This window comes from Peromyscus eremicus, chromosome 13 (assembly GCF_949786415.1).
Source record: "Peromyscus eremicus chromosome 13, PerEre_H2_v1, whole genome shotgun sequence".
Taxonomy (NCBI): domain Eukaryota; kingdom Metazoa; phylum Chordata; class Mammalia; order Rodentia; family Cricetidae; genus Peromyscus; species Peromyscus eremicus.
In genome coordinates, this window is record NC_081429.1 from 49487494 (window position 1) to 49500828 (window position 13335).

Here is a 13335-nt window from a genome sequence, read left to right on the forward strand (position 1 = left end):
ACATGTCATTTCAAGACACTTTCTCACAACTGGAAATGGGGTAGATTGCTCCATCTACCAGTTGATGCTGGAGCCAGAATTACAACTATGACTCCTAAAATCTACACGCAGCAGTTTTTCTCTCTGTCGTTTTGGTAATAACAGTTCACAAACTCAGACAATATTTTGAAGCAATTTCAACTATAAGGAAAAAGAAAAGGAGACATACTGGCATTAGTTTCTTTGACAGAGTTTCCAAAATTGCCACACCACCACCACCACCACCACCACCAACAACAACAACAACAATTTTAAAAGGTATAGAGCCTTGGAGTCTGTGGTCATTAATCTCCATTGTCAACTTGAAGGGGTTTAGAACCACCCAGGAACTGTAAGTCCAGGTATGTCTATGAAGGACTTTCCAAAAAAGCTTAGCTGGAGTGAGAAGACTCACCGAGGATGTGGGGAGCCCCACTCTGTGGCCTGGGTCCTGGACTGAATAAGAAGGAAAAAGAACTCAGGTGTGATTACTCATCTCTGTGCTTCCTGGCTTCAGACAACCATCTCACATCCGTCACCGTACTTTCTCTACCGTGATGGACTGCATCCTCAGACCATGATCCAAAATGATCCCTTCCCTCCACTAGGTTGCATCTTATCCATTATTTGGCCACAGTGAGACAAAAATAACTCACAACAGTGAGAAATTGTTGCTAAAATTCCTCCCCAGGGGGAGACATAAGCAATGTCTACCCTTCCTCCTCTGGTCTTAAAGACAAACCGAGGCAGGATTCAACCAATAAGTTTATGGGACTTACTGCAGGATGTAATGTGCAGTGAGTGCCTCTCCAGAGGCTGTACAGGAAATCTTTACCCTACAGAAATGAGGTTTTCCCATTGACATAGAGTCTTCCTCTCCTAGGCTCCTTTGCCTATGTGCTCTGGCCATTCCCCAAGGCCTCAAGCAGTTAGGGCACAGTTGGAAATGATGGCAGACAGTGGCTAGCTACTTAGGTGAGGTCTCATGATGAAGGTCTCATGACTCTCCCAGATCCTCTAGGAGGGGATGGGATCAGTCAGCTAGCCCAGCTGGGATGATCTCTTGCAAGTGAACACAGTTAAACACCTCAAGGGTGGTTGATTGACTCAGTGGACAGTCCTATAAAACAGCAAGGAATTCAAGGAAGTGCTCATCGGCCCTCCCCTTTTCCTTACTCCCTCAGCCCCTTCCTAAGAGAGCAGGGTCTACAGCCAGAACTACCTTTTTCTTTTGAGAGAGGGGGTCTCACCATGTAGGCCAGACTGACCTCAAACTTAGAATAAATCCTGCTTTAGCCCTGAATTGCTGGGGTTACATCATGAGCCACCATGCCCAGCTACCAGCCAGAACTCTTTTCTTGGCCTCCTTGATGTTCTTGTTTTAAGAACTTGAAACTAAACCCTCAACTGGGGATTAGGAATAAAAGACTCAAATAGGGGTTAAGGGTATCTCAGTTGAAAGTGCTTTCTTAGAATGTACAGGGACCTGGGTTCAATTCCTGCATTGGGAAAGAAAAAAAGGAAAAAGGAAGGAAGGAAAGAAGGAAGGAAGGAAGGAAGGAAGGAAGGAAGGAAGGAAGAGAGGGGGAGTCAAATTAAAGGCCACTTTAAAAATATACCAGCATCTGCCCCCTCACAGTTGCATCCTTGACTTTGGGGGTCTTGGGTAGGCTGCCAAGAGGTTGAGGAGGTTAAGTTAATGGAAATGGTTCTCAAAGGTCTAAAGCCGCCATTCCATTTTGGGAGGGCATAGTTCTGAAACTCAATCCAGCCTCAGAAGGCAGCTGCCTCAGCCCTCAGCAGCGACATGTTTTTGCGTCCTGTATTGGCAGTGTCTCCATGAGGTCCATATGGCCGAGCAGGAACTATGTCCCCAGGGGAGTGGGGCCTGGTGGAGTTGCTGGATATGATTCCACTTTCGCTGAAACACATTTTCCTCTCTACTTCTTCAGCTATTTGTTCTCTGTCAGTGACTTCACAGGTGGCCTTGGCTCCTAAAAGCCAGTCATCAAAAGATCATGATCAAAGAGAGCCTTTAGCACAGACTATGGACCACCTGCCTGGAGAATGCTGCAGTCAGCATCCCCCTTGCACCCCCCATCTCCAGTGTCCAGAGCCTCACATAATTTTCTACTTTTCTCTCTGTTGCGAGCTCCAGGCATTGGGCTGTGTTATTAGATTTAAGCATCCAGGTCAACAGCATACTTTGCCAGCTCCCCCACCCCCACCCCTCCAGCTGGGAGGGCTGACACAGTCTCCTCTACACTTGATGTTTTCACTTCAGCGCATGTCTTCCTCCTTCCGAAGGCGGTGGCATTAGCGTCATTAGGATAAGGCAGCTGAGAACATGAAGCAGGGCTTATCATGAAACCAAAAACTAAATCTCTGTGCTCACCAGACCTGGCACGGACTTGTCTACCTCGGGGCTTCTGTGTGCCTGGAAAGAACCAGTTCTGCTTACAGTCTTTATTCCCCTGTGGCCAGGGACAAGGGCTGTTAAGATCCTATGTGCTGCCGCGTTAATGCTTTGAATTTACAGGGTCTGTTTGTGAAATGCCCTGCAGCTTCAATTCTCTCTCCTGTTTGCAGAAAACCCCGGGAAGATCCAAGGATGGGGCTGGTATTAATAGAGTAAAAACTTGCACTAATTGCGAAGCATGGAGTGCAATATCCTCCTTGATACCAGGAGCTAGGTGAAGGGAGGTAGAGGAAATCTAGAGACACATGGAGACATTTAGAATGTCAGAGAGAGGGGGTTACAAAAATAAATTAGTTAAGCTAGCAACAAATGAGCTGGAAATGTAAAACATACATCTGAATCTCTTGGGTCAAAGGTAGAGAAGGGACAGGATTGGTTCAAATCCGGTGAGGGGGTTAGCCCAATATGTAAAAAGAAAATAAAAGGAGGAGGAGGAGGGGAGGGAGCCTGGAAAGTCTGGAGAGCAGAAGGCTCTGAAGTAAAGGAACAACTCCCAAACAGAGAAGGGCTAAAAAGCAGACTGTGGCATCACACAGATAGGCATCTGAGGCCCCAGCATCTAAAAAGAGGCTTCCAGCATCCACCACTCAGCAGATGGACTGCTTCGCCCACAGAAGCGGGAAGAGCTGTAAAAATCCATTCTGATTCCTGTTCAAAGGAAAGAAGTAGCCTGACCTTCAAGAGTTAACCTTACTGGGACCTGGGGAGGTGACTCCCCTCCTAAGTTTGTTTGCAAAGGACCCGAGTTCAGTTCCCAGCCCCTGCGCTGGGAGACTCACCACCTCCTTTAACTTTGGCTCCTAGTATTGAGTCTTTGTTAAACTTATGTTGTTAAATGGAGTTTCTGCAGATTTTCTCCTCCTCCTCCTCCTCCTTCCTCCTCCTCCTCCTCCTCCTCTTCCTCCTCCTCCTCCTCCTCCTCTTCTTCTTCTTCTTCTTCTTCTTCTTCTTCTTCTTCTTCTTCTTCTCTCTCTTTCTCTCTCTCTCTCTCTCTCTCTCTCTCTCTCTCGCTCAAAAAATATTATGTGCTTTTTTGTTTCATCATAAAAGCAAATAAGCGAAGTTGTAATTACAGCTCCTCATGTCCCTCGTTTTCCTAAGAGCAGCTATAGAGTCCACCAGTTATCCAGGTCCCACCACACTAGGAAGTATGGTGGGAGAGCTCAAATCTGACTTAGTGCTCCTTAGCGTTCTTCTTCCTGCTGACTGCTGGGAGCCAGCTCTCCTTGTTAAAGGTTTTGTGCCTCAGTTACAGGGGAAGCCCAGGCAGGGGAAGTGGCACACTGACTAAAAGGCCTTCGTGCTGATGAGCTGAGAAGTGAATTCCCAGAATTCTTTTCAGGAAGGAAGGGTTATTTGGAATTTGGGGGTTAAGACTGGATTTCTGAAGCAGGAATGGGAGGCCATATCAAGTTAGAAAAAAAAATAGTAGAAAGAGATGTATCTAGAATACTTAGATTTTCTTTCTGAGTTTTGCTCCTATCTGTGGAATGGAAAAAATCTGAGGCTACTGGAATTTAGCTCATATATTCCATGGCTACATCATTCATAATGCTTTGGGTTTTGTTTTTATTTGTTTGAGATTACAAGGCAAGTTCACTCACTTAGCACATGCTTGCTGAGTGTCTACATGTGAGCCATGTATTTTATTATGCACATTTTGACAAAGAAGTCCCTTTCTCATTGTTTAGAGCAACACTGTGGTTGAATGTAGGTATTTAGATGAATGTGGACAGGGGGAAATTCTGCTAGCCCTGTGCGTAAGCCCAGAGGACAGAGGCTTATAAAGGATATTAATAGTCTTTGGTGTTATTTTCATATTGACCAGCGATTTCACACCAACACCTCCTACTAAATATGCTCATATGCTGGCTCCCTGAGAAGTCTCAGATGGAAAGGGTTTATAATATCTCAGTACAGCAAGCTCTTCTCTCCTGTGGCTCTCATTGTTAAAGATGCTTCCCTACGTTGAACTAAAAGCTGTCTCCCTGTGGCTCTTTTTAATTGTTTTCCAACTTTGACTACCCAGAATGTCTTATTTTCTTCCCACATGGCAATTGTTTCCTTACAGAAATAATAATCCTTCTGTCCCTTCTGTCCTCCGCACACCAAGTCTCTTCTGTAGACTCTGTGTGCTATATTCATTCAAGTTTCCTTGCACAGGCTGTCTTTCAACATCTTACCTTGGTGATCTAAGGTTTGCCAATGGGCTTCTTGAAAGTATGTCATAAAACATCCAAAGGTGGTTTCTGACCGTCTTAGACTATGATAAGGACATTGATTTCCTCATGTCCTTCTGTCAGGAGTGAGAACTTGCTTTTAGTGTCACCTCCCATCTGGTTGGCTTGGACTCACTCAGCTCATAGGAAACAATGGTGTCTACCTGGTCAGTTTTCACAGGTCTGTCCTTTAGCTGCATCTGTCAACTGACACATTCAGTTTTCCCGAATCCAAAGCCCTCACTCCTCCCTTTCTTAAGTTTCAGTCTGCTAAAACGGCCATGCGATTTCAGGTGGTTGGCACCACTCCAGGACGTTTCAGTCACTGCATGCAATGGGTACCTTCTCCAGTGCCATCCCTTATTCTGCCAGGCTCCCATGTCGTGTACATCCTTGGCCAACTTACACCTATGGCTGGCAGACAAGGGGTCTAGATTGGCCTTGTAAACGAAGACGCCAAGTTATCACTGAAAACAACGTAACGTTTTCTCTCCATCCTGGACACTGACCACTGACAAAGTAATCGGTTTAACCCCATTGATGGCCGTCACCTCACAATCAAAGACCAATGTGCCCGTTCTATCATGAGAAGATTTGTGTCAAATTATAATTTACCCTAGTCATCATGAACTATATTTAAAAATTACAGATTAGGTCTTCTAAAAGAAAAAAAAAAAACATTGGTGAGTTTGCTCAAGAGTTCCAGGAAAATGATTTTGAGACAATGATTTCAAAGTAATTTCTAAGCATGACCTCCTCTTAATTTAGCCTAAATTTTCTAACTAACTTATGGACACCATTGGACTCTCTGTTCTGTAGCTTATTTATTTATAAGTTTGATACTTCTCTATGAAAAAGATAAGCTCCTTGAAGGCAACCATCATAGTTGACTCATTTTTTCACAGAGAATCTAATAGTGTACAAAGTAACAAGTGCTCAATAAATAGTTGTTAAATGACTGCATTGCTGAACTACCATAGACAGAGAATAATTATAATCCCGATTTAAAGATGGATTTGAGGATGGTGTCATCTTTTGAGTTTCCAAGACAGGACCTCATAATTGTATTTTTTTCTTCCATATTTAAAACAAACTTATGTCCCTCAGCTCTGTGATTTCTGAGTAAGAAGCTTTTGCCTTTAAGCTAGCCTGAGGCTTCTCATTTGCTACAGAAAACTCTTTTATTGGTATATTTTCTCCAAAATCAGTTATGTTTTCCATCTAACCCGAAAGAGACAGTCAAGGTCTCCCAGTCTGCACTAATGATCTCGACAAGGTCAATTAGTGTTTTAAAGTATGATACAGGTGCTTGCCTTTCCTATTCCTCTTATTTCTTAGCAGAATGTTCCTGGCATCAATTGCCACGGAAGCTGCATTGCACCAGAGGGTAGAAGGTGTCTCCGTAGATGCCAAAAGAAGATGTTCCTCAGGCAGAGAGACAGGGAGGGGGAACAGTTTATGGGTATTCTGGGAGGCACCTTAGCTCCAGGCCTATCATTCTGTGACTGCATAATGTTCCAAGCTGCCTGGGACTCCCCCATGGCAGCTTAAATGCCTGAGGAGACTGCTCAGGTTCCAAGCTAGAAACGCAGAGGAAGGAGCCATCAGTGCAAATGAGACAAAACATCCCTTGAGTGGTAGACATTTAGAAAAACCACCACCAAAATAGACAAGTAAATAAATAATTATGATAGATAGATAGACAGACAGACAGACAGACAGATAAATAGATAGATAGATAGATAGATAGATAGATAGATAGATAGATAGATAGATGACAGATAGGTGATAGATAGATAGATAGATAGATAGATAGATAGATAGATAGATTGATAGATGATAGGTAGATAATAGATAGACAGATAGATAGATAGCTCTCTTGTTAATCAGTGTAAATGATAGAAATTAGATGAATCTTCAGGCAAACACTAAATCTTTGTCTAGTCTGTTTTTGTTCCCCCCATAGCTATATGATTCCCAGGGGGTAAGTAGTCCTGCTTGTAAAATAGTATGTGTCTTTCACTGCCCTTAATGGAGGAGAATGATGTGTAGACATGTTGTTAATATGCTTGCTTTCATGTTATTTTTTTCTTAGCAGCATCTAATATGAATGGTGTGATTTTTAGATTCGTCTTCCAGGGTTCGTCAGTTGTATGTCTTTATTTCTGAGAGATTGTCAAGGTTGCCCTTCATCTCTGCATCTACACTTAAGGATATACATCAAAGAATTCCTTAAAGCTATGAAATTGCCCAGTATGGGGTGGAAGGGAGCCGATGTGGGAAGAATTAAAGAAATGGCAAATTAGACAAGTTTGGGACAACATTCTCTTCCCTCTCTTGGAACCCTCCTGTTCCAGGCCCTATATCCCCCACTCCCACCTACTCACCCCCACGTAGTTCTGCTCTCCATTAAGCCCCTGAAAGTCAGAGCAGGTCACAAGAAAAGCTTTGAGATAGGAACAATGTGAGAATCATGTCTCTGACATGTGAGTCCAGTGGGCTCTGAGCTCTGCAGGGGCAGCCACTTCCTTTTTCTTGAATGTGGGGATGTGATAAGCAGTGGCCCAGTAAAAGGTCAGTTGGCATGACCTGTCTCTGGTGCAGGCTACAAGTTTAGTGGGGAAAGGTTAACTCCAAAGCCCTCCAGACTGGAGAGTCAGGCGCGAGTTCATTCCACAGACTCAGCTGGAGAGGCTGAGCAGAGCGGCTCACACACTCTAGGCCCGGGAAACCAGCCATCCAACCCAAACCACACAAATCACAGGCCTAGGAGGAAGAAGATTAAACTTCTCTCTTCTCTGGGAAACAGCACAAGGAAAAAATTAGATCCTCGAGGTAGCTTTCAATATTGATGGAAAGGCTGGCCCGAAGAACCGCCTCAAATCTTGTTTTCTGTTGTCTCTCTCCAGGGTCCTGGGATAATTTGTAATTCCAACTTGGAAGGAATCCTAAGTTATTTCCTTCAGAGTTATTCTTTCCACATGTGAAATGAAATAATTAAAACACCTCATCTGCTTTTAGAACTTGTTTTTTTTTTTCAAGGCAAGAAATTGCTGATTGAATCCATATTTCTCCCAATCTTCCACTAATTTAATTTAATGTCAAAAATTATTTCTTACTATGAACAATGATTTTGCATACACACAGTTCTTTGAAAGTAGATTTTAAAATTTATATTTGTTAGTAAATCATGATAAATCTGTCATCCACATCCTTATTAATCAAGATAAGTTCTACAATACTTGAAGCTAAGAGGGCTCATGCCTGCTTTAATTCACTCGAGGAGTATTATTCATGTTATGCCACAGAATGTTCCAAATAGCTGAGACAATATCCAAGTACTGTTAAGTGGACACTTGCAATGGTCATTAATCTAAATTAAGGAGGACCTTATAATTATGTCTGTGATTACTTTAGTTAATACATGTTTATTATATGATATGTCCCATTTATCAAAGTAAAAATCATCTGAATGTAAAAAATGCCCATAATATCAAAAAGACAAATACATGATCTCACCTCCATTTAGAATGTAAGGAGGTTTGACTTACAGAGAGAAGCAGAGTGGTTACCGGGGGATTGGGGAAGGGGTGGAGGAGCTGCTCAGGGGATACAAAGTTTTACTCCAGCACAAGGTGAGACATCTAATCCGCAGAACGCTGACTGCAGCTGACGGTGAAGTGCTACATTGCATGGGGAAATGCATGTCCTTAGAACCTCAACTTAGCCATCCTACAACACGTGCATCTGTCAAAACAGCATGTTCTACATGATGAATTTATTCAATGTTTGTTCATTTTTAAAGATTCAATAAAGCCAAAAGAAAGAATTCCATCCTAGAATGTTTCTAACAGTCTTTTCAACCAAGAATCCTGCTTTCGAAGACGCAGTGGTGGAGGCTGTGGGCTGACTTCCAGGTAGGAACTATAAGAATTATTTTTAACATCTTGAACATTTCTAACTCCCTAACAATTTAGGAAGATCCTCAGGTTACATGTATCCAAACCCTCCTGAACAACATTTCTGGAAAGCCCTCCACTGTTGACCCTAACCCCAGTCTGTGAGCCAGGAGAACAGCCAGCCAGGAGGACACTTCTTCCGTCTCACCCACTTTGACTCTCCCCCTTGTCTTACTTGACTGCAGGCTCCTCACCGCTTACTCGTTGTTTGAATAGATGATGCTGTAGCTCCTGGCTGGCAATCTTGAGGAAACACACAATAGCTGAAAATATATTTGTTGTTGGTCTTTATCTTCTTGAATAAGTGTGGACTGGAAGGGCTGTAAGAACTCATTCTTGGGCCTCCATTTCTCTTCAGATCCACTTACTTCTGGGACTTTCCTTTCTAAGCATCACCCCTTACACACACACACACACACACACACACACACACACACACACACAGAGAGAGAGAGAGAGAGACAGACAGAGACAGAGAGAGACAGAGAGAGACAGAGAGAGACAGAGACAAAGACAGTGAGAGAGACAGAGAGACAGAGTCAGAGACAGAGACACAGAGAAACAGAGACAGAGACACAAAGAGACAGACAAACAGATAGACAGACAGACAGATAGACAGAGCACAGCTGGGTCTGTTTGAAACTGCTGATGAGAATTTGTTACCTGGAAAACAGAGCATTACCTCCTCAGTACGGAACACAAAAATCCTGGCCCCCACAGTACACAACTGCCCATTTTACCTGTTCAGCCTCATCTTCCTGATGCACACAGTGTTTAGGCTACTCCCTAAAGTCACCCTCAAGATTGTGTGCCAGTATATTGTCACCTTCTTCAATGCTCTTCTGTGTCCTCCACTAGCCCTACCCCAGCTTTTTCCTGGAATGCCTGGCACCTCCCATCAGCCTTTCCTAATCTAGCTCAGGGATTGCTCCTGCAGAGACTTTCAAGAACTCTGTGCATGCCCACGGGTGACTTAATTCCATGATTGTGACTCCTGAGCACCTTTTAGAATCACTTGGAGTGCTTGGAAGACTGACTGGACTCCTGCTAAAACAATTAAGTAAAAACTTTTATAGTAGAGGTGGAATCCAGTCACAGTGCTGTTTTAGAGTTCCCTGAATGATTTGAATAGGTAGTCAGAGCTCAGAAACCTCAATGTGTAGTAGTCCCTGTCTCTCTCCCTCTCTCTATCTCTGTCTCTGTCCCCCCTCCCATGTGTAAATGACCTTCTCATTTCTCACAGTAAGGGATGATGTCTCATCTACTTTTGTCCTTTTGACAGTTGGCATAGTGCCTAATACATGAGAGATATTCAAGCATTCTTAGTAAATTCAAAGTCAGTAAAATATGCACCAGACAAAGCTACCATGATATAACTTGGACTGTTCATAAACTTGATTTCGTAGTGGGTCCCGTAACTGAAAACTTTTTATAAAGCTCCAACCCAGAGCTCAAGAATAAATGTGTTTAGTTCTTGCTCATGTGGGTCGTGATTATAAATAAATATCAGTGGTAAGGTAAGGATTTACCTTTTAAGTTTTGTAAAGTTGGTTGCCATTTTTTTCTAAAATAAAAATCTGTTATATTGATATGGTAGAACTAAATCCATGGTTAAAAAAAACAACAAATTTAGAGAAATCAATGGAAAAATAACTCTCAAAGATATCTAAAGATGGAATCTAAGGATGGAGCCATGCATAACATGGCTTCCCTTCTGCCAAGAAAAAGAAAGGGCCCACTCCAAACCTCTGTGTGAGGGTCTGGCTGATGTTCCCACCACTGTGCCCCTTAATTTGACCCTGGATGCTGGTTACAGATAGATGGTAGGTGAATGCCACTGAGCCACTGATCTGGTTGTGACTTCTGCTTGTTAGGTGACCTCACTCAACTTCAGCCCAGTCCCCTGATAAACATCAGAAGCTTCCTGGGTGGGTTGTTAAAAGGATGGACTTTTCCTTCTAGCCTGAGACACCGTGAGTGATAAGTGCTCTTTCTGTGTGGTGGCCCTGATCAGACACAGTTTCATCACATGACAAAACAGGCCAATACTGCAGACAGAAGCAGAAAGAAACTGCCGGCATGCTTGTAGACAAGAGAAAATATTTCCTTATATAAAAACATAATTTTGTTTAAGTCCAGACACTATGACCTTTGGAAATGCATTACTGACAATCTACTTAACACACAAATTTAATTTTTTGCTCCAGACATGATGGAAAGGAAGGCATGCTCGTTTCTATCATAAAGATTTTAGGCACAGTGTTCAAATAATCCAATCAGTTGAAAATAGAAAGGCTTCTTGAGAAATACTTTTAAACTGTCTATTAAAGCAGAAAGTATACTAACATATAAACAACATTTTTATTGGTTACATACCTGTCAAGGTCAGATTAGGCAACGACTCAGTAAACTGTCCTCTACCCAGGAGCCAGGATCCTTTTCTTCCCTTCTCACTCTGTTCCTCTGGTCTTAAAAAGGGATCATGGGTCTTCTCTTTTTGGTCATGAGGCTGAAGTTTGTGGCTTTAACCTCTGTACTCAGAGAGAGTGGATAGACAGCATCTAATCTGTGTATTCTAACCCCTTTCTCTTTAGAGCCTTTTTTAGGGGGATAGTCTTCATTTAAACTACAGCACAGAAAGATATGTTGACCATAGCTCACACACACACACAATTTAATTGTGAAATTTCCATGTACTGGTTTTGTGATACTTCCTACTCACCAATTTCACACTCTTACGAATATCTTGAACTCCTCGAGCTAGACCAGAGAGTGTACCCCATGAGGTATGCTGCACAGCCCACTTCTCTTAAAACAGCAGATCAGGAGAGTGTTTCATTTTCTGTCGGCCCTGAATGAACTTCCATGTACTGGTTTTGTGATACTTCCTACTCACCAATTTCACACTCTTATGAATATCTTGAACTCCTCGAGCTAGACCAGAGAGTGTACCCCATGAGGTATGCTGCACAGCCCACTTCTCTTACAACAGCAGATCAGGAGAGTGTTTCATTTTCTGTCGGCCCTGAATGAACTTCTTCGGTCCAGTGATCATGTGTCTATTAGGCAGCTTCTTCCTCCTCTTAACAGTCTGTCAGTCTTGTTCATAGACACAACAGCCTTATAATCAGCCCTCCATTGACACACTAATTCTATGCCTGGGGATTCCTCTTAAGAAAATAATCAAGATGTTATCTATGACTTAATTTAGAAGGAACTTAAAGACAATCGTGAAGATTTTGTTGCAACATTGGAAATAAGAGTCTGCCCCTTTAATTTGTTAGATTACGTTAATTTAACATAATTAGTATTTAACTAATTTAACATAATAACGGACTTCGTTAAATTATAGTTCAAATAAAGAGTGGAATACTTTGTAGTTTATACAACATTATAGAATAAAATTTTATGGTATAAAAGATGTTTGCTTCGCTAAAAACTAGGCAACAAAGTAATGTGCATTTTAAAACAAGTGACAAAAGGCTTCCTATCTATGTCAGAATGATAATAAACGGAGTTTAAAACAGTGGTTCCCCTTCTGAGAGAAAAGCCAGTTCTGAGACAATAGAGATGCACTGCGTTGGCAATATTTCTGCTCTAATCTCCGGGATTGGCTAAATAGAGTGTACACATTGTTTCAAATGTATCAAATATGAAACAGTAAAACACTGGAATCACAAGGGCAATGCATCTTCATTATGGGGCCATTGCATGCACTTGTCCCATTGTCCTCTGACAGGGGTATCAGGGTCCTGGCAAAAGAATGTTCCATGTCAAAGGAACTGGTGCCCTTTTCCTTGTTTGCATAAAAGGACTTTCTATTTGCCAAAGCATGTATCTGCCCAGAGAGGTCATCTCTTTTTCAGTCTGGTCCCCAAGGTTAGACACATTATTCAATTTTGCACACCGGTGCTATGTGCTCTGGCACAGGCATGCGTGTTTGTGTAGGTTTAAGCACACTCACATGCAACCATCTGTGTGCATGTGTGTATATATGTATATATATATATATATATATACATATATATATATATCAATATACAATTAACACTGAGTGGTGAGATTTTTGTTTTGAATTTTCAGTTTTGTTTACTGATATTTTAAGTCTTTTCTTCATTTACCACATATTACTCTTCACATAAAAATGGTTAGACAACTCTTTTCAGACGAGGTGTTTCCTTTCTCAGAGGGATGACTAACCCTAAAAGTATGCATTCAGAGATGACAGTAATAGACTGGAAAAGTTCATGTCCGACCTGACCTCTTGGCTTGTGTGTTGCTCTCCCCTCTTTCTTTCCTCCTCCAAGCCTCGCTTCTGACAGAGGTTCCTTGTTTTTCATGGACTCCCCCACAAACAGCAATCTTCCCACAGTCAGAGACCATCTTTGGAGACATTTCCATGCATCGCCTCCTATACTGTGGACCTTCAGCAAGCACTGTGATGTAAATGTTCCTCAGCATATCATGACTTTGGCACTGAATGTAGCAGTGAGACCAGCAAAATTTTTTTTCACACGGAAAATCTGAAGGTAAAAGAGTTGAAAAGGAGCTCCCAGGGTTAGTAGAGTTTTTTTAATTAATTGCATAGCTAATTTAATCTCTAATGTGTGGGTTTTCATATGTATGCATAGCTAAAAGGGCATGCAAAATCTACACAGGA